The following is a 23,298-nucleotide window of genomic DNA, read 5'->3' as shown; positions in this document are numbered from 1 at the left end:
TGTGGTGTCTTACTGCACTCTAGTGGGCATTTGGTGAAACAAATTCAGTTCTTAAATTGAAAAAACACAAGGCATAAAAAGGGCATATAAATAACCCGTATATAGTATATAAGTTTTGACCTGATTAACATTCCGCCTGTTAAAAGCTTGCTGGAATGTGATTGGCTAATAGTGACCACAAAAGTGTCCATATCAAATTTTCATTTGGTGTACCATTAGTGCATGGGCCATAGATGATAATTGGCTAGGATGACCTTGATAGCTTGTATGGTTCTAGAGAAACAGCTATCGAGCATTGGCCCCGCCCCCTGGGGGTGTATGTCTACTTAAACTGACAGGGTATCTGAGAATCATGTAATGATCAAAGGACTGAAGTGGTATTAGTGTCAGGTTAAGCATTCAAAAGTTATGTGTTAAAGACATTTTAGTGCACCATGGTAGAACTCATTTGCATATGGCGGCCATATTGTTTATAAATGTAAAGATTTTTTTAATAATTATTGAGGAGTAAGCTCTGCTGAACTGTTTGACACCAAACATGTCATGATTGGTCAAGGAGCCAAGGACAAGATCTCAAAAGTAAGTTTTGCATATTATGCAAATAAAAAAAAAATTAAGTGGGTGGAGCATAAACAAGAATGACCCAGGCGGCTGACTAGCATGACCAAGAAGGATAAAGATCTTCAATTAAGCAAGACAAGCAAGATTAAATAAGTTCAGCAGAGCTTTAATTTAGAATAATTCAACTGTAACTGTTTCACCAAATGACCACCAGAGCGCAGCAAGAGACCACATATAACCTGCTGGAAATCTATCACTCTATAAGTAAGACAGAACATTCCCTATCAGTGTGTTTCTATTTATTAAAAAGAGAAGAAAAGTCCGATTGGGCTCCAAATTGGTACTCATGATCAAGTGGTCTGTATATACATGAATGTAAATTTGTGTGTTGATAGGGTCAAAGGTTCCTGACTTCTGACCATTTAGGTTTGAAAAAAGTGATAATACAGGCTTATGGCCTACAAAATGGCTGTTGCTCTTTGGCCATATTAGAGGCAAAAAATATCTGATTTGGCTCAAAATTTGCAATCAAGATCACAATATCAGTCTATATATGTATGTCAATTTCTGTGTCAATAGGGTCAAAGGTTCCTGACTTCTGTCAATTTAGATTTGAAAAAAGCGATAATACAGGCTTGAGGCCTACAAAATCGTTGTAGTTTTCCAGCCGTTGTAGAGGCAAAACATGTCCGATTTGGCTGAAAATTTGCAATCAAGATCACAATATCAGTCTATATATGTGTATAAATTTGTCTGTTGATAGGGTGAAAGGTTCCTGTCTTCTGTCCATTTAGGTTGGAAAATAGCGATAAATAGAATAAATTGAAAATAGTTATTGTTTCACTGTAGAGCCTACTGACGACTTATTTGGCTCATACTTGGCACATGTGCTTCAAATGTCATTGTTAATTAGTAGCTTCAACAGTTTTGGCATGTTTTAAACTTTGACAGAGTTTTGGCCAAATAACTCTGAAAAGGCTTTCACGTACATGTTTGATCAAGGTTTATGGGCCTCAATTAGTTAAAATGTCAAGATTTTTTTGATAATTATTTACCTACAGGGTCTCAAGATTGCATCAAGACCAAATTTGTTTTGATTGATTAAGGACTTAAAGACAAGTTCGAAAAGAGCAATTTTTACTCTTTTGGCCACTGATGAAAATCTTTGCATTTTTGGTAAACACATGTAATTACAAAGTTGTAAAGGCTACAGGAAAGTATACAACTAAAAAAGAATAACAAGCCTAGGCCACTTGTACCTTTAGATATAACTGATTTTCTGCTATAGCGCCCCCTTGAGGCCAATCAACGCCATATTTTAATGGATGATAGAAGGCCCTGAGATACATGTAGGGTATAAGTATCGTCCTGATTGGTCATTGTTTAGCATGTCAAAAGCTTGCTGGAAACTGATTGGCTAATAACGATCGCAAAAATTTGCATATCAAATTTTCCTTCTGTAAAACATTAGGACATAGGCCATAGATGATACATGTCAAAGGAGAGCTTCATAGCTTGTACGGTTCCTGAGAAACAGATTTTTAGCTTTGGCTCCGCCCCCTGGGGGCGTATGTCTACACAGATTGACGGGCTACCTCAGAATCATGTTGGCATCAAAGTTGTAAAGTGGCATTAGTGTAGGTTTAAGCATTCAAAAGTTACAGCTGTTAGAGTAAATTTGGGTGTGCCACGGTAAGATTAATTTGCATATGGCGGCCATATTGTTTAAAAAATTCTCGATTTTTTCGATAATTATTGAGCGTGGGACTCTGCTGAGTTGTTTGACACCAAATATGACAGGATTGGTCAATGACCCTAGGACAAGTTCTCAAAAGTAGGTTTTGCATATTATGCTAAATAGCAAAAAATCTAAGTGGGCGGAGCTTAGTGGTTCTATTGACCTTTTTGATTTGCCATTAACCAAGGAATCATATAATGCAAGAATTTTTGCTCTGGCTATCAGGGCGTAGGAGTTACGAGGCCAAACGCGTTGACCTTCGCCATAGCGCCCCCTTGAGGCCGATCGGGCTCATCTTTTGAATCTGAGTAGCGGTGAGAAGTACTACCATATGACCAAGTCTCAGCCCTGTAGGCCTTACGGTTTCTTCTGCCCAATCACTTCTATGGCAGAAAAAGAATAAGAACTATAATAATAATAATAATAATAATAATAATAATAATAATAATAATCAGAACAATTACAATAGGGTTTCTAGCACTACGTGCTCGAACCCCTAATAATAATAATAATAATAATAATAATAATCAGAACAATTACAATAGGGTTTCTAGCACTACATGCTCGAACCCCTAATAATCAGAACAATTACAATAGGGTTTCTAGCACTACGTGCTCGAACCCCTAATAATCAGAACAATTACAATAGGGTTTCTAGCACTACGTGCTCGAACCCCTAATAATCAGAACAATTACAATAGGGTTTCTAGCACTACGTGCTCGAACCCCTAATAATAATAATAATAATAATAATCAGAACAATTACAATAGGGTTTCTAGCACTACGTGCTCGAACCCCTAAATATAGCCGCAAGCGGCGATTTACGGGGTTCGAGCGTCACAGGCAAAGAGGACCCTGGAGGCCAGTTAGGCTTAAAACCTGTTGCTGGTTGACCGTCATCACCAAACTGGATAACCAAGCTGGGTAACCAGCGTGACCATAAAGACCATAATGGCAATGCTAGATGAGTGGTGTGAGTAAACTAGTTGAAAAGCATTGATAAATTGAGCTGTAGTGTTCATCAGGTTTTATGTGGTGTCTTACTGCACTCTAGTGGGCATTTGGTGAAACAAATTCAGTTCTTAAATTGAAAAAACACAAGGCATAAAAAGGGCATATAAATAACCCGTATATAGTATATAAGTTTTGACCTGATTAACATTCAGCCTGTTAAAAGCTTGCTGGAATGTGATTGGCTAATAGTGACCACAAAAGTGTCCATATCAAATTTTCATTTGGTGTACCATTAGTGCATGGGCCATAGATGATAATTGGCTAGGATGACCTTGATAGCTTGTATGGTTCTAGAGAAACAGCTATCGAGCATTGGCCCCGCCCCCTGGGGGTGTATGTCTACTTAAACTGACAGGGTATCTGAGAATCATGTAATAATCAAAGGACTGAAGTGGTATTAGTGTCAGGTTAAGCATTCAAAAGTTATAAATGTTAAAGACATTTTACTGCACCATGGTAGACCTCATTTGCATATGGTGGCCATATTGTTTATAAATGTAAAGATTTTTTAAATAATTATTGAGGAGTAAGCTCTGCTGAACTGTTTGACACCAAACATGTCATGATTGGTCAAGGATCCAAGGACAAGATCTCAAAAGTAGGTTTTGCATATTACGCAAATTTTAAAAAAAATTAAGTGGGTGGAGCATAAACAAGAATGACCCAGGCGGCTGACTAGCATGACCAAGAAGGATAAAGATCTTCAATTAAGCAAGACAAGCAAGATTGAATAAGTTCAGCAGAGCTTTAATTTAGAATAATTCACCTGTAGCTGTTTCACCAAATGACCACCAGAGCGCAGCAAGAGACCACATATAACCTGCTGGAAATCTATCACTCTATAAGTAAGACAGAACATTCCCTATCAGTGTGTTTCTATTTATTAAAAAGAGAAGAAAAGTCCGATTGGGCTCCAAATTAGTACTCATGATCAAGTGGTCTGTATATATATGTGTGTAAATTTGTGTGTTGATAGGGTCAAAGGTTCCTGACTTCTGTCCATTTAGGCTTGAAGAAAGCGATAATACAGGCTTATGGCCTACAAAATGGCTGTTGCTCTTTGGCCATATTAGAGGCAAAAAATATCTGATTTGGCTCAAAATTTGCAATCAAGATCACAATATCAGTCTATATATGTATGTCAATTTATGTGTCGATAGGGTCAAAGGTTCCTGACTTCTGTCCATTTAGATTTGAAAAAAGCGATAATACAGGCTTAAGGCCTACAAAATCGCTGTAGTTTTCCAGCCGTTGTAGAGGCAAAACATGTCCGATTTGGCTGAAAATTTGCAATCAAGATCAGATTATCAGTCTATATATGTGTATAAATTTGTGTGTCAATAGGGTGAAAGGTTCCTGTCTTCTGTCCATTTAGGTTGGAAAATAGCGATAAATAGAATAAATTGAAAATAGTTATTTTTTCACTGTAGAGCCTACTGAAGACTTATTTGGCTCATACTTGGCACATGTGCTTCAAATGTCATTGTTAATTAGTAGCTTCAACAGTTTTGGCATGTTTTAAACTTTGACAGAGTTTTGGCCAAATAACTCTGAAAAGGCTTTCACGTACATGTTTGATCAAGGTTTATGGGCCTCAAATAGTTAAAATGTCAAGATTTTTTTGATAATTATTTACCTACAGGGTCTCAAGATTGCATCAAGACCAAATTTGTTTTGATTGATTAAGGACTTAAAGACAAGTTCGAAAAGAGCCATTTTTACTCTTTTGGCCACTGATGAAAATATTTGCATTTTTGGTAAACACATGTAATTACAAAGTTGTAAAGGCTACAGGAAAGTATACAACTAAAAAAGAATAACATGCCTAGGCCACTTGTACCTTTAGATATAACTGATTTTCTGCTATAGCGCCCCCTTGAGGCCAATCAACGCCATATTTTAATGGATGATAGAAGGCCCTGAGATACATGTAGGGTATAAGTATCGTCCTGATTGGTCATTGTTTAGCATGTCAAAAGCTTGCTGGAAACTGATTGGCTAATAATGATCGCAAAAATTTGCATATCAAATTTTCCTTCTGTAAAACATTAGGACATAGGCCATAGATGATACATGCCAAAGGAGAGCTTCATAACTTGTACGGTTCCTGAGAAACAGATTTTTAGCTTTGGCTCCGCCCCCTGGGGGCCTATGTCTACACAGATTGACGGGCTACCTCAGAATCATGTTGGCATCAAAGTTGTAAAGTGGCATTAGTGTAGGTTTAAGCATTCAAAAGTTACAGCTGTTAGAGTAAATTTGGGTGTGCCACGGTAAGATTAATTTGCATATGGCGGCCATATTGTTTACACATTTCACAATTTTTTTGATAATTATTGAGGTTGGGACTCTGCTGAGTTGTTTGACACCAAATATGACAGGATTGGTCAATGACCCTAGGACAAGTTCTCAAAAGTAGGTTTTGCATATTATGCTAAATAGCAAAAAATCTAAGTGGGCGGAGCTTAGTGGTTCTATTGACCTTTTTGATTTGCCATTAACCAAGGAATCATATAATGCAAAAATTTTTGCTCTAGCTATCAGGGCGTGGCAGTTACGAGGCCTAACGCCTTGACCTTCGCCATAGCGCCCCCTTGAGGCCGATTTGGCTCATCTTTTGAATCTGAGTAGCGGTGAGAAGTACTACCATATGACCAAGTCTCAGCCCTGTAGGCCTTACGGTTTCTTCTGCCCGATCACTTCTATGGCAGAAAAAGAATAAGAATAATAATAATAATAATAATAATAATAATAATAATCAGAACAATTACAATAGGGTTTCTAGCACTACGTGCTCGAACCCCTAATAAATATAGCCGCAAGCGGCAATCATCGGGTTCAAGCACCAACTTGCACAATGGTGCCTACTGGAGCATTGAATGGTGATGTGTAAGAAGGTCTAATATGATTGGAGATGCCCTGTCACATTTAGAAATTATCAAGTTTTTCACCTGTTATTAATGTTGAGCAGAGGCCTTTCAACCTGATCAGTGCTTAAATTCACATGTAAATCTAGTGAACTTTGTAGGATATTCATTAAGTGAGTTAGAACTAGTCAAAAGGTGTCTACATGTTATTGGTATTGATCAGGTGGCTTCAACCAGAATGTTCACAAAGTGGTATTCAGATTGACCTTTGAACCTTTGCAGAACAAGCTGAAATGTTTGACCAAACAAGTTTAAATTAACACAAAGGAGTGAATGTTCTGATATGACATGTAATTACGAAGTTATTATAAATCTAGTTCTGAATTAAATGGCGCTTCATCAAGCACCAACTAGCACAATGGTGCCTACTAGAGCATAGGATGGTGATGTGTAAGAAGGTCTAACACAATTGGAGACATTCTGTCACATTTAAAATGATCAAAAGTCTTTCACCTGTTATTAATGTTGAGAAGAGGCACAAAGGAGTGAATGTTCTGATATGACATGTAATGTCAAGTTATTCTTAATCTAGTTCTGTATTAAATGGTGCTTCATCAGAGTGATATTGTACAGAGGTCTTTAACATTGTGAGATTACAGCAAATACTGCAGAGTTACAGCAATTTAGGTTAGAAATTCCAAGGACGCACAGATTGCTTGATGCCTGGAGAGTATTGTATGTGAAATTTTCACAAATGTTTTTAATGAACATTTACCTAGAGACTCTACAGTGTGCAGCAAGACTGAAATGGAGGTGATAGGCCAAATATCCAGAGAGTAGTTTCAATATAGCTATTTTCAAACAATTAGCAATTATGAATGAACAAAGCACTTTTTAAACATAGTTGTATTGAGAAATTTGTCAGAGCCACTGTACTAAATATGGCAAAAACAATTAGATGTCAAAATAGTACAGCATGATTGACATATACTCGTTTTTTTGGAACAGCGCCCCCCAGTGGGCGGATTGTTTCAGCACTTTGCAGGTCACTACAGTGTCTCCACCTGAACATAACTGCCAAATATCATCCAGATTGGGCAACGTTCAGCCTGCCAAAATGTCTGCTGAATGCTGATTGGCTGATGGTGTTCAGCCATGTTGATTGATTAAGTTGCCCTTTGAACATCCTTTAGAGGCTGTATGTTAGATTCTGCATGCAAAGTTTCAACTTGCTAGGTTGCACGGTTGCTGAGAAACAGTGCTCCAAATTTACCTCTTGAAGTGAATGGGGCATATATCCGGAAGGACTAATTTGCATATGGCGGCCATATTGTTTACATATTTCAACTTTTTCTTAATGAATATTGAAGCGCATGCTCTCACGAGTGTTTTGATACCAAACATGCCAGGATTGGTCAAAAATCCAAGGACTAGTTTGCAAAAGTAGGTTTTGCATATTATGCAAATTAGCACAAAATCTATATAGACGGAAGTGCATGGTCCAAATTGGAAAGTTGTTGGTATTGACCCAAGGAATCCAGCAAAAAAAGAATTTTGAATGTAGGTCTTATGGTTTTTGAGTTATTGAGAAAATTGTGAAAAATGAATTTCCTTGTTTATAGCGCCACCACTTGACCAATCGGTGCCATTTTTGTTGTCCACCGAGATGCACTGATCCTACATCTACCTACCAAGTTTCATTTCTCTATGACTTACGGTTTAGGCTGCACAACTGTTTTTACAGGAGAAAAAGAATAATAATAATAATAATAATAATAATAATAAATATAGCCGCAAGCGGCAATCATCGGGTTCAAGCACCAACTTGCACAATGGTGCCTACTGGAGCATTGAATGGTGATGTGTAAGAAGGTCTAATATGATTGGAGATGCCCTGTCACATTTAGAAATTATCAAGTTTTTCACCTGTTATTAATGTTGAGCAGAGGCCTTTCAACCTGATCAGTGCTTAAATTCACATGTAAATCTAGTGAACTTTGTAGGATATTCATTAAGTGATTTAGAACTAGTCAAAAGGTGTCTACATGTTATTGGTATTGATCAGGTGGCTTCAGCCAGAATGTTCACAAAGTGGTATTCAGATTGACCTTTGAACCTTTGCAGAACAAGCTGAAATGTTTGACCAAACAAGTTTAAATTAACACAAAGGAGTGAATGTTCTGATATGACATGTAATAACGAAGTTATTATAAATCTAGTTCTGAATTAAATGGCGCTTCATCAAGCACCAACTAGCACAATGGTGCCTACTAGAGCATAGGATGGTGATGTGTAAGAAGGTCTAACACAATTGGAGACATTCTGTCACATTTAAAATGATCAAAAGTCTTTCACCTGTTATTAATGTTGAGAAGAGGCACAAAGGAGTGAATGTTCTGATATGACATGTAATGTCAAGTTATTCTTAATCTAGTTCTGTATTAAATGGCGCTTCATCAGAGTGATATTGTACAGAGGTCTTTAACATTGTGAGATTACAGCAAATACTGCAGAGTTACAGCAATTTAGGTTAGAAATTCCAAGGACGCACAGATTGCTTGATGCCTGGAGAGTATTGTATGTGAAATTTTCACAAATGTTTTTAATGAACATTTACCTAGAGACTCTACAGTGTGCAGCAAGACTGAAATGGAGGTGATAGGCCAAATATCCAGAGAGTAGTTTCAATATAGCTATTTTCAAACAATTAGCAATTATGAATGAACAAAGCACTTTTTAAACATAGTTGTATTGAGAAATTTGTCAGAGCCACTGTACTAAATATGGCAAAAACAATTAGATGTCAAAATAGTACAGCATGATTGACATATACTCGTTTTTTTGGAACAGCGCCCCCCAGTGGGCGGATTGTTTCAGCACTTTGCAGGTCACTACAGTGTCTCCACCTGAACATAACTGCCAAATATCATCCAGATTGGGCAACATTCAGCCTGCCAAAATGTCTGCTGAATGCTGATTGGCTGATGGTGTTCAGCCATGTTGATTGATTAAGTTGCCCTTTGAACATCCTTTAGAGGCTGTATGATAGATTCTGCATGCAAAGTTTCAACTTGCTAGGTTGCACGGTTGCTGAGAAACAGTGTTCCAAATTTACCTCTTGAAGTGAATGGGGCATATATCCGGAAGGACTAATTTGCATATGGCGGCCATATTGTTCACATATTTCAACTTTTTCTTAATTAATATTGAAGCGCATGCTCTCACGAGTGTTTTGATACCAAACATGCCAGGATTGGTCAAAATTCCTAGGACTAGTTTGCAAAAGTAGGTTTTGCATATTATGCAAATTAGCACAAAATCTATATAGACGGAAGTGCATGGTCCAAATTGGAAAGTTGTTGGTATTGACCCAAGGAATCCATCAAAAAAAGAATTTTGAATGTAGGTCTTATGGTTTTTGAGTTATTGAGAAAATTGTGAAAAATGATTTTCCTTGTTTATAGCGCCACCACGTGACCAATCGGTGCCATTTTTGTTGTCCACCGAGATGCACTGATCCTACATCTACCTACCAAGTTTCATTTCTCTATGACTTACGGTTTAGGCTGCACAACTGTTTTTTCAGGAGAAAAAGAATAATAATAATAATAAATATAGCCGCAAGCGGCAATCATCGGGTTCAAGCACCAACTTGCACAATGGTGCCTACTGGAGCATTGAATGGTGATGTGTAAGAAGGTCTAATATGATTGGAGATGCCCTGTCACATTTAGAAATTATCAAGTTTTTCACCTGTTATTAATGTTGAGCAGAGGCCTTTCAACCTGATCAGTGCTTAAATTCACATGTAAATCTAGTGAACTTTGTAGGATATTCATTAAGTGAGTTAGAACTAGTCAAAAGGTGTCTACATGTTATTGGTATTGATCAGGTGGCTTCAACCAGAATGTTCACAAAGTGGTATTCAGATTGACCTTTGAACCTTTGCAGAACAAGCTGAAATGTTTGACCAAACAAGTTTAAATTAACACAAAGGAGTGAATGTTCTGATATGACATGTAATTACGAAGTTATTATAAATCTAGTTCTGAATTAAATGGCGCTTCATCAAGCACCAACTAGCACAATGGTGCCTACTAGAGCATAGGATGGTGATGTGTAAGAAGGTCTAACACAATTGGAGACATTCTGTCACATTTAAAATGATCAAAAGTCTTTCACCTGTTATTAATGTTGAGAAGAGGCACAAAGGAGTGAATGTTCTGATATGACATGTAATGTCAAGTTATTCTTAATCTAGTTCTGTATTAAATGGTGCTTCATCAGAGTGATATTGTACAGAGGTCTTTAACATTGTGAGATTACAGCAAATACTGCAGAGTTACAGCAATTTAGGTTAGAAATTCCAAGGACGCACAGATTGCTTGATGCCTGGAGAGTATTGTATGTGAAATTTTCACAAATGTTTTTAATGAACATTTACCTAGAGACTCTACAGTGTGCAGCAAGACTGAAATGGAGGTGATAGGCCAAATATCCAGAGAGTAGTTTCAATATAGCTATTTTCAAACAATTAGCAATTATGAATGAACAAAGCACTTTTTAAACATAGTTGTATTGAGAAATTTGTCAGAGCCACTGTACTAAATATGGCAAAAACAATTAGATGTCAAAATAGTACAGCATGATTGACATATACTCATTTTTTTGGAACAGCGCCCCCCAGTGGGCGGATTGTTTCAGCACTTTGCAGGTCACTACAGTGTCTCCACCTGAACATAACTGCCAAATATCATCCAGATTGGGCAACGTTCAGCCTGCCAAAATGTCTGCTGAATGCTGATTGGCTGATGGTGTTCAGCCATGTTGATTGATTAAGTTGCCCTTTGAACATCCTTTAGAGGCTGTATGTTAGATTCTGCATGCAAAGTTTCAACTTGCTAGGTTGCACGGTTGCTGAGAAACAGTGCTCCAAATTTACCTCTTGAAGTGAATGGGGCATATATCCGGAAGGACTAATTTGCATATGGCGGCCATATTGTTTACATATTTCAACTTTTTCTTAATGAATATTGAAGCGCATGCTCTCACGAGTGTTTTGATACCAAACATGCCAGGATTGGTCAAAAATCCTAGGACTAGTTTGCAAAAGTAGGTTTTGCATATTATGCAAATTAGCACAAAATCTATATAGACGGAAGTGCATGGTCCAAATTGGAAAGTTGTTGGTATTGACCCAAGGAATCCAGCAAAAAAAGAATTTTGAATGTAGGTCTTATGGTTTTTGAGTTATTGAGAAAATTGTGAAAAATGAATTTCCTTGTTTATAGCGCCACCACTTGACCAATCGGTGCCATTTTTGTTGTCCACCGAGATGCACTGATCCTACATCTACCTACCAAGTTTCATTTCTCTATGACTTACGGTTTAGGCTGCACAACTGTTTTTACAGGAGAAAAAGAATAATAATAATAATAATAATAATAATAAGAAAAATCTTAGCAAAAACAATAGGGTTCTACGCACCTTCGGTGCTTGAACCCTAATAATAAGAAAAATCTTAGCAAAAACAATAGGGTTCTACGCACCTTCGGTGCTTGAACCCTAAATATAGCCGCAAGCGGCAATCATCGGGTTCAAGCACCAACTTGCACAATGGTGCCTACTGGAGCATTGAATGGTGATGTGTAAGAAGGTCTAATATGATTGGAGATGCCCTGTCACATTTAGAAATTATCAAGTTTTTCACCTGTTATTAATGTTGAGCAGAGGCCTTTCAACCTGACCAGTGCTTAAATTCACATGTAAATCTAGTGAACTTTGTAGGATATTCATTAAGTGAGTTAGAACTAGTCAAAAGGTGTCTACATGTTATTGGTATTGATCAGGTGGCTTCAACCAGAAAGTTCACAAAGTGGTATTCAGATTGACCTTTGAACCTTTGCAGAACAAGCTGAAATGTTTGACCAAACAAGTTTAAATTAACACAAAGGAGTGAATGTTCTGATATGACATGTAATTACGAAGTTATTATAAATCTAGTTCTGAATTAAATGGCGCTTCATCAAGCACCAACTAGCACAATGGTGCCTACTAGAGCATAGGATGGTGATGTGTAAGAAGGTCTAACATAATTGGAGACATTCTGTCACATTTAAAATGATCAAAAGTCTTTCACCTGTTATTAATGTTGAGAAGAGGCACAAAGGAGTGAATGTTCTGATATGACATGTAATGTCAAGTTATTCTTAATCTAGTTCTGTATTAAATGGCGCTTCATCAGAGTGATATTGTACAGAGGTCTTTAACATTGTGAGATTACAGCAAATACTGCAGAGTTACAGCAATTTAGGTTAGAAATTCCAAGGACGCACAGATTGCTTGATGCCTGGAGAGTATTGTATGTGAAATTTTCACAAATGTTTTTAATGAACATTTACCTAGAGACTCTACAGTGTGCAGCAAGACTGAAATGGAGGTGATAGGCCAAATATCCAGAGAGTAGTTTCAATATAGCTATTTTCAAACAATTAGCAATTATGAATGAACAAAGCACCTTTTAAACATAGTTGTATTGAGAAATTTGTAAGAGCCACTGTACTAAATATGGCAAAAACAATTAGATGTCAAAATAGTACAGCATGATTGACATATACTCGTTTTTTTGGAACAGCGCCCCCCAGTGGGCGGATTGTTTCAGCACTTTGCAGGTCACTACAGTGTCTCCACCTGAACATAACTGCCAAATATCATCCAGATTGGGCAACATTCAGCCTGCCAAAATGTCTGCTGAATGCTGATTGGCTGATGGTGTTCAGCCATGTTGATTGATTAAGTTGCCCTTTGAACATCCTTTAGAGGCTGTATGATAGATTCTGCATGCAAAGTTTCAACTTGCTAGGTTGCACGGTTGCTGAGAAACAGTGCTCCAAATTTACCTCTTGAAGTGAATGGGGCATATATCCGGAAGGACTAATTTGCATATGGCGGCCATATTGTTTACATATTTCAACTTTTTCTTAATGAATATTGAAGCGCATGCTCTCACGAGTGTTTTGATACCAAACATGCCAGGATTGGTCAAAATTCCTAGGACTAGTTGGCAAAAGTAGGTTTTGCATATTATGCAAATTAGCACAAAATCTATATAGACGGAAGTGCATGGTCCAAATTGGAAAGTTGTTGGTATTGACCCAAGGAATCCATCAAAAAAAGAATTTTGAATGTAGGTCTTATGGTTTTTGAGTTATTGAGAAAATTGTGAAAAATGAATTTCCTTGTTTATAGCGCCACCACTTGACCAATCGGTGCCATTTTTGTTGTCCACCGAGATGCACTGATCCTACATCTACCTACCAAGTTTCATTTCTCTATGACTTACGGTTTAGGCTGCACAACTGTTTTTACAGGAGAAAAAGAATAATAATAATAATAATAATAAATATAGCCGCAAGCGGCAATCATCGGGTTCAAGCACCAACTTGCACAATGGTGCCTACTGGAGCATTGAATGGTGATGTGTAAGAAGGTCTAATATGATTGGAGATGCCCTGTCACATTTAGAAATTATCAAGTTTTTCACCTGTTATTAATGTTGAGCAGAGGCCTTTCAACCTGATCAGTGCTTAAATTCACATGTAAATCTAGTGAACTTTGTAGGATATTCATTAAGTGAGTTAGAACTAGTCAAAAGGTGTCTACATGTTATTGGTATTGATCAGGTGGCTTCAACCAGAATGTTCACAAAGTGGTATTCAGATTGACCTTTGAACCTTTGCAGAACAAGCTGAAATGTTTGACCAAACAAGTTTAAATTAACACAAAGGAGTGAATGTTCTGATATGACATGTAATTACGAAGTTATTATAAATCTAGTTCTGAATTAAATGGCGCTTCATCAAGCACCAACTAGCACAATGGTGCCTACTAGAGCATAGGATGGTGATGTGTAAGAAGGTCTAACACAATTGGAGACATTCTGTCACATTTAGAAATGATCAAAATCTTTTACCTGTTATTAATGTTGAGAAGAGGCACAAAGGAGTGCATGTTCTGATATGACATGTAATGTCAAGTTATTCTTAATCTAGTTCTGTATTAAATGGCGCTTCATCAGAGTGATATTGTACAGAGGTCTTTAACATTGTGAGATTACAGCAAATACTGCAGAGTTACAGCAATTTAGGTTAGAAATTCCAAGGACGCACAGATTGCTTGATGCCTGGACACTATTGTATGTGAAATTTTCACAAATGTTTTTAATGAACATTTACCTAGAGACTCTACAGTGTGCAACAAGACTGAAATGGAGGTGATAGGCCAAATATCCAGAGACTAGTTTCAATATAGCTATTTTCAAACAATTAGCAATTATAAATGAACAAAGCACTTTTTAAACATAGTTGTAATGAGAAATTTGTCAGAGCCACTGTACTAAATATGGAAAAAACAATTTGATGTCAAAATAGTACAGTATGATTGACATATATTAGATTTTTTGGAACAGTGCCCCCAAGTGGTCGGATTGTTTCAGCACTTTGCAGGTCACCACAGTGTCTCCACCTGAACATAACTGCCAAGTGTCATCCAGATTGGGCAACATTCAGCCTGCCAAAATGTCTGCTGAATGCTGATTGGCTGATGGTGTTCAGCCATGTTGATAAATTAAGTTGCCCTTTGAAGACCCTTCAGAGGCTGTAGGATATATTCTGCATGCAAATTTTCAGCTTGCTAGGTTGCACGGTTGCTGAGAAACAGTGCTCCAAATTTAACTGTTGAAGTGAATGGGGCATATATCCAGAAGGACTAATTTGCATATGGCGGCCATATTTTTGACAAATTCCAACATTTTTTTGATGAATATTGAAGGACATGCTCTCACGAGTATTTTGACACCAAACATGTCAGTATTGGTCAAAATACCTAGGACTAGTTCGCAAAAGTATGTTTTGCATATTATGCAAATTAGCAAAAAATCTATCCAGGCGGAAGTTCATGGTCCAAATTGGAAAGTTGTAGGTATTGACCCAAGGAATCCATCAAAAAAAGAATTTTGAATGTAGGTCTTATGGTTTTTGAGTTATTGAGAAAATTGTGAAAAATGAATTTCCTTGTTTATAGCGCCACCACTTGACCAATCGGTGCTATTTTTGTTGTCCACCGAGATGCACTGATCCTACATCTACCTACCAAGTTTCATGTCTCTAGGCCTTATGGCCTAGGCTGCAGATATGCTTTTTCAGGAGAAAAAGAATAATGAAAAGTAATGAAAGCGAATATAATTGCTAATATAGCCGCAAGCGGCAATCATCGGGTTCAAGCACCAACTGGCACAATGGTGCATACTAGAGAACTGAATGGTGATGTGTAAAAAGGGCTAATATGATTGGAGATGCCCTGTCACATTTAGAGATTATTAAAAAATTTTCACCTGTTATTAATGTTGAGCAGAAGCCTTTCAACGTGATCAGTGCTTAAATTGTAAATTGTAATTGTAATGTCAATCTAGTGAAGTTTGTAGGATATTCATCAAGTGAGTTAGATCTAGTCAAAATGTGTCTACATGTTATTGGTATTGATCAGGTGGTTTCAACCAGAATGTTTACAAAGTGGTGTTCAGATTGACCTTTTGACCTTTGCAAAACAAGCTGAAATGTTTTACCAAACAAGTTTACATTAACACAAATGAGTTCATTGTCTGACATGACATGTAATTACAAAGTTATTCTAAATCTAGTTCTGAATTAAATGGCGCTTCATCAAACAGCAACTGGCACAATGGTGCCTACTAGAGCATAGGATGGTGATGTGTAAGAAGGTGTAACACAATTGGAGACATTCTGTCACATTTAGAAATGATCAAAAGTCTTTCACCTGTTATTAATGTTGAGCAGAGGCACAAAGGAGTGCATGTTCTGATATGACATGTAATTACAAATATATTCTAAATCTAGTTCTGTATTAAATGGCGCTTCATCAGAGTGATATTGTACAGAGGTCTTTGACATTGTGAGATTACAGCAAATACTGCAGAGTTACAGCAATTTAGGTTGAAAATTTCAAGGACGCTCAGACTGCTTGATGCCTGGACACTATTGTATGTGAAATTTTCACAAATGTTTTTATTGAATCTTAACCTAGAGACTCTACAGTGTGCAACAAGTCTGAAATGGCGGTGATAGGCCAAATATCCAGAGACTAGTATCAATATTGCTATTTTCAAACAATTAGCAGTTCTGAATAAACAAAGCACTTTTTAAACATAGTTGTATTGACAAATTTGTCAGAGCCACTGTACTAAATATGGCACAAACATTTAGATGTCAAAATAGTATAGTATGATTGACATGTATTCGATTTGTTGGAACAGCGCCCCCCAGTGGTCGGATTGTTTCAGCAATTTGCAGGTCACTACAGCGTCTCCACCTGAACATAACTGCCAAGTGTCATCCAGATTGGGCAACATTCAGCCTGCCAAAATGTCTGCTGAATGCTGATTGGCTGATGGTGTTCAGCCATGTTGATTGATTAAGTTGCCCTTTGAACATCCTTTAGAGGCTGTATGACAGATTCTGCATGCAAAGTTTCAGCTTGCTAGGTTGCACGGTTGCTGAGAAACAGTGTTCCAAATTTAACAATTGAAGTGAATGGGGCATATATCCGGAAGGACTAATTTGCATATGGTGGCCATATTGTTTACAAATTTCAACTTTTTCTTAATGAATATTGAAGGCCATGCTCTCACGAGTGTTTTGATACCAAACATGCCAGGATTGATCAAAATTCCTAGGACTAGTTCGCAAAAGTATGTTTTGCATATTATGCAAATTAGCAAAAAATCTATATAGACGGAAGTGCATGGTCCAAATTGGAAAGTTGTAGGTATTGACCCAAGGAATCCATCAAACAAAGAATTTTGAATGTAGGTCTTATGGTTTTTGAGTTATTGAGAAAATTGTGAAAAATGAATTTCCTTGTTTATAGCGCCACCACTTGACCAATCGGTGCCATTTTTGTTGTCCACCGAGATGCACTGATCCTACATCTACCTACCAAGTTTCATTTCTCTATGACTTACGGTTTAGGCTGCACAACTGTTTTTACAGGAGAAAAAGAATAATAATAAATATAGCCGCAAGCGGCAATCATCGGGTTCAAGCACCAACTTGCACAATGGTGCCTACTGGAGCATTGAATGGTGATGTGTAAGAAGGTCTAATATGATTGGAGATGCCCTGTCACATTTAGAAATTATCAAGTTTTTCACCTGTTATTAATGTTGAGCAGAGGCCTTTCAACCTGATCAGTGCTTAAATTCACATGTAAATCTAGTGAACTTTGTAGGATATTCATTAAGTGAGTTAGAACTAGTCAAAAGGTGTCTACATGTTATTGGTATTGATCAGGTGGCTTCAACCAGAATGTTCACAAAGTGGTATTCAGATTGACCTTTGAACCTTTGCAGAACAAGCTGAAATGTTTGACCAAACAAGTTTAAATTAACACAAAGGAGTGAATGTTCTGATATGACATGTAATTACGAAGTTATTATAAATCTAGTTCTGAATTAAATGGCGCTTCATCAAGCACCAACTAGCACAATGGTGCCTACTAGAGCATAGGATGGTGATGTGTAAGAAGGTCTAACACAATTGGAGACATTCTGTCACATTTAAAATGATCAAAAGTCTTTCACCTGTTATTAATGTTGAGAAGAGGCACAAAGGAGTGAATGTTCTGATATGACATGTAATGTCAAGTTATTCTTAATCTAGTTCTGTATTAAATGGTGCTTCATCAGAGTGATATTGTACAGAGGTCTTTAACATTGTGAGATTACAGCAAATACTGCAGAGTTACAGCAATTTAGGTTAGAAATTCCAAGGACGCACAGATTGCTTGATGCCTGGAGAGTATTGTATGTGAAATTTTCACAAATGTTTTTAATGAACATTTACCTAGAGACTCTACAGTGTGCAGCAAGACTGAAATGGAGGTGATAGGCCAAATATCCAGAGAGTAGTTTCAATATAGCTATTTTCAAACAATTAGCAATTATGAATGAACAAAGCACTTTTTAAACATAGTTGTATTGAGAAATTTGTCAGAGCCACTGTACTAAATATGGCAAAAACAATTAGATGTCAAAATAGTACAGCATGATTGACATATACTCGTTTTTTTGGAACAGCGCCCCCCAGTGGGCGGATTGTTTCAGCACTTTGCAGGTCACTACAGTGTCTCCACCTGAACATAACTGCCAAATATCATCCAGATTGGGCAACGTTCAGCCTGCCAAAATGTCTGCTGAATGCTGATTGGCTGATGGTGTTCAGCCATGTTGATTGATTAAGTTGCCCTTTGAACATCCTTTAGAGGCTGTATGTTAGATTCTGCATGCAAAGTTTCAACTTGCTAGGTTGCACGGTTGCTGAGAAACAGTGCTCCAAATTTACCTCTTGAAGTGAATGGGGCATATATCCGGAAGGACTAATTTGCATATGGCGGCCATATTGTTTACATATTTCAACTTTTTCTTAATGAATATTGAAGCGCATGCTCTCACGAGTGTTTTGATACCAAACATGCCAGGATTGGTCAAAAATCCTAGGACTAGTTTGCAAAAGTAGGTTTTGCATATTATGCAAATTAGCACAAAATCTATATAGACGGAAGTGCATGGTCCAAATTGGAAAGTTGTTGGTATTGACCCAAGGAATCCAGCAAAAAAAGAATTTTGAATGTAGGTCTTATGGTTTTTGAGTTATTGAGAAAATTGTGAAAAATGAATTTCCTTGTTTATAGCGCCACCACTTGACCAATCGGTGCCATTTTTGTTGTCCACCGAGATGCACTGATCCTACATCTACCTACCAAGTTTCATTTCTCTATGACTTACGGTTTAGGCTGCACAACTGTTTTTACAGGAGAAAAAGAATAATAATAATAATAATAATAATAATAATAAATATAGCCGCAAGCGGCAATCATCGGGTTCAAGCACCAACTTGCACAATGGTGCCTACTGGAGCATTGAATGGTGATGTGTAAGAAGGTCTAATATGATTGGAGATGCCCTGTCACATTTAGAAATTATCAAGTTTTTCACCTGTTATTAATGTTGAGCAGAGGCCTTTCAACCTGATCAGTGCTTAAATTCACATGTAAATCTAGTGAACTTTGTAGGATATTCATTAAGTGAGTTAGAACTAGTCAAAAGGTGTCTACATGTTATTGGTATTGATCAGGTGGCTTCAACCAGAATGTTCACAAAGTGGTATTCAGATTGACCTTTGAACCTTTGCAGAACAAGCTGAAATGTTTGACCAAACAAGTTTAAATTAACACAAAGGAGTGAATGTTCTGATATGACATGTAATTACGAAGTTATTATAAATCTAGTTCTGAATTAAATGGCGCTTCATCAAGCACCAACTAGCACAATGGTGCCTACTAGAGCATAGGATGGTGATGTGTAAGAAGGTCTAACACAATTGGAGACATTCTGTCACATTTAGAAATGATCAAAAGTCTTTCACCTGTTATTAATGTTGAGAAGAGGCACAAAGGAGTGAATGTTCTGATATGACATGTAATGTCAAGTTATTCTTAATCTAGTTCTGTATTAAATGGCGCTTCATCAGAGTGATATTGTACAGAGGTCTTTAACATTGTGAGATTACAGCAAATACTGCAGAGTTACAGCAATTTAGGTTAGAAATTCCAAGGACGCACAGATTGCTTGATGCCTGGAGAGTATTGTATGTGAAATTTTCACAAATGTTTTTAATGAACATTTACCTAGAGACTCTACAGTGTGCAGCAAGACTGAAATGGAGGTGATAGGCCACATATCCAGAGAGTAGTTTCAATATAGCTATTTTCAAACAATTAGCAATTATGAATGAACAAAGCACTTTTTAAACATAGTTGTATTGAGAAATTTGTCAGAGCCACTGTACTAAATATGGCAAAAACAATTAGATGTCAAAATAGTACAGCATGATTGACATATACTCGTTTTTTTGGAACAGCGCCCCCCAGTGGGCGGATTGTTTCAGCACTTTGCAGGTCACTACAGTGTCTCCACCTGAACATAACTGCCAAATATCATCCAGATTGGGCAACATTCAGCCTGCCAAAATGTCTGCTGAATGCTGATTGGCTGATGGTGTTCAGCCATGTTGATTGATTAAGTTGCCCTTTGAACATCCTTTAGAGGCTGTATGATAGATTCTGCATGCAAAGTTTCAACTTGCTAGGTTGCACGGTTGCTGAGAAACAGTGCTCCAAATTTACCTCTTGAAGTGAATGGGGCATATATCCGGAAGGACTAATTTGCATATGGCGGCCATATTGTTTACATATTTAAACTTTTTCTTAATGAATATTGAAGCGCATGCTCTCACGAGTGTTTTGATACCAAACATGCCAGGATTGGTCAAAATTCCTAGGACTAGTTTGCAAAAGTAGGTTTTGCATATTATGCAAATTAGCAAAAAATCTATATAGACGGAAGTGCATGGTCCAAATTGGAAAGTTGTTGGTATTGACCCAAGGAATCCATCAAAAAAAGAATTTTGAATGTAGGTCTTATGGTTTTTGAGTTATTGAGAAAATTGTGAAAAATGAATTTCCTTGTTTATAGCGCCACCACTTGACCAATCGGTGCCATTTTTGTTGTCCACCGAGATGCACTGATCCTACATCTACGTACCAAGTTTCATTTCTCTATGACTTACGGTTTAGGCTGCACAACTGTTTTTTCAGGAGAAAAAGAATAATAATAATAAATATAGCCGCAAGCGGCAATCATCGGGTTCAAGCACCAACTTGCACAATGGTGCCTACTGGAGCATTGAATGGTGATGTGTAAGAAGGTCTAATATGATTGGAGATGCCCTGTCACATTTAGAAATTATCAAGTTTTTCACCTGTTATTAATGTTGAGCAGAGGCCTTTCAACCTGATCAGAGCTTAAATTCACATTTAAATCTAGTGAACTTTGTAGGATATTCATTAAGTGAGTTAGAACTAGTCAAAAGGTGTCTACATGTTATTGGTATTGATCAGGTGGCTTCAACCAGAATGTTCACAAAGTGGTATTCAGATTGACCTTTGAACCTTTGCAGAACAAGCTGAAATGTTTGACCAAACAAGTTTAAATTAACACAAAGGAGTGAATGTTCTGATATGACATGTAATTACGAAGTTATTATAAATCTAGTTCTGAATTAAATGGCGCTTCATCAAGCACCAACTAGCACAATGGTGCCTACTAGAGCATAGGATGGTGATGTGTAAGAAGGTCTAACACAATTGGAGACATTCTGTCACATTTAAAATGATCAAAAGTCTTTCACCTGTTATTAATGTTGAGAAGAGGCACAAAGGAGTGAATGTTCTGATATGACATGTAATGTCAAGTTATTCTTAATCTAGTTCTGTATTAAATGGCGCTTCATCAGAGTGATATTGTACAGAGGTCTTTAACATTGTGAGATTACAGCAAATACTGCAGAGTTACAGCAATTTAGGTTAGAAATTCCAAGGATGCACAGATTGCTTGATGCCTGGAGAGTATTGTATGTGAAATTTTCACAAATGTTTTTAATGAACATTTACCTAGAGACTCTACAGTGTGCAGCAAGACTGAAATGGAGGTGATAGGCCAAATATCCAGAGAGTAGTTTCAATATAGCTATTTTCAAACAATTAGCAATTATGAATGAACAAAGCACTTTTTAAACATAGTTGTATTGAGAAATTTGTCAGAGCCACTGTACTAAATAAGGCAAAAACAATTAGATGTCAAAATAGTACAGCATGATTGACATATACTCGTTTTTTTGGAACAGCGCCCCCCAGTGGGCGGATTGTTTCAGCACTTTGCAGGTCACTACAGTGTCTCCACCTGAACATAACTGCCAAATATCATCCAGATTGGGCAACATTCAGCCTGCCAAAATGTCTGCTGAATGCTGATTGGCTGATGGTGTTCAGCCATGTTGATTGATTAAGTTGCCCTTTGAACATCCTTTAGAGGCTGTATGATAGATTCTGCATGCAAAGTTTCAACTTGCTAGGTTGCACGGTTGCTGAGAAACAGTGCTCCAAATTTACCTCTTGAAGTGAATGGGGCATATATCCGGAAGGACTAATTTGCATATGGCGGCCATATTGTTTACATATTTCAACTTTTTCTTAATGAATATTGAAGCACATGCTCTCACGAGTGTTTTGATACCAAACATGCCAGGATTGGTCAAAATTCCTAGGACTAGTTTGCAAAAGTAGGTTTTGCATATTATGCAAATTAGCACAAAATCTATATAGACGGAAGTGCATGGTCCAAATTGGAAAGTTGTTGGTATTGACCCAAGGAATCCATCAAAAAAAGAATTTTGAATGTAGGTCTTATGGTTTTTGAGTTATTTAGAAAATTGTGAAAAATGAATTTCCTTGTTTATAGCGCCACCACTTGACCAATCGGTGCCATTTTTGTTGTCCACCGAGATGCACTGATCCTACATCTACCTACCAAGTTTCATTTCTCTATGACTTACGGTTTAGGCTGCACAACTGTTTTTACAGGAGAAAAAGAATAATAAATATAGCCGCAAGCGGCGATTTACGGGGTTCGAGCGTTACAGGCAAAGAGACCCCTGGAGGCCAGTTAGGCTTAAAACATGTTGCTGGTTGACCGGCATCGCCAAACTGGATGAGGATGACCAGCATGACCGTGAAGACCAAGCTAGATTACCAGCATGACTAATCTGGATGACAAACTTGTTGACCATATTGACCAAGCTGGAAGACCATAATGACCAAACTGGATGACCAGCATGGCAAAGGTGGTTGGCCAGTATGACCAAGCTGGAAGACCACCATTACTATGAGGACAAAGCTGAATGACCAGCAGGACCATAATGACCAATGTGAATGGCCAGCATGACCAAGCTGGATGGCCAGCATAACCAAGCTGGGTGACCAGCGTGACCATAAAGACCATAATGGCAATGCTAGATGAGTGGTGTGAGTAAACTAGTTGAAAAGCATTGATAAATTGAGCTGTAGTGTTCATCAGGTTTTATGTGGTGTCTTACTGCACTCTAGTGCACATTTGGTGAAACAAATTCAGTTCTTAAATTGAAAAA

The 23,298-nt window shown here is 37.5% G+C and overlaps 2 long non-coding RNA genes across 2 annotated transcripts; one reads left to right on the top strand and one right to left on the bottom strand.

Moving 5' to 3' along the window:
- Positions 1-9,192: 9,192 nt before the first annotated feature.
- On the top strand, positions 9,193-15,409 carry LOC125781297 (uncharacterized). Its single transcript, XR_007424519.1, has 3 exons — positions 9,193-9,259; positions 11,087-11,370; positions 15,161-15,409. It is a non-coding gene; the product is annotated as an uncharacterized LOC125781297 (long non-coding RNA).
- LOC125781296 (uncharacterized) lies at positions 9,253-20,554 on the bottom strand. The gene is made up of 3 exons (XR_007424518.1): positions 19,943-20,554; positions 14,154-14,415; positions 9,253-10,363 (listed from the first exon to the last, which is right to left on the bottom strand). It is a non-coding gene; the product is annotated as an uncharacterized LOC125781296 (long non-coding RNA).
- Positions 20,555-23,298: the final 2,744 nt, after the last annotated feature.

This window comes from Astyanax mexicanus, chromosome 15, assembly GCF_023375975.1.
Source record: "Astyanax mexicanus isolate ESR-SI-001 chromosome 15, AstMex3_surface, whole genome shotgun sequence".
NCBI classification, from domain to species: Eukaryota; Metazoa; Chordata; class Actinopteri; order Characiformes; family Acestrorhamphidae; genus Astyanax; species Astyanax mexicanus.
Note: the sequence above shows the minus strand (reverse complement) of the source record. Positions and strands in the feature narration are given on the sequence as shown.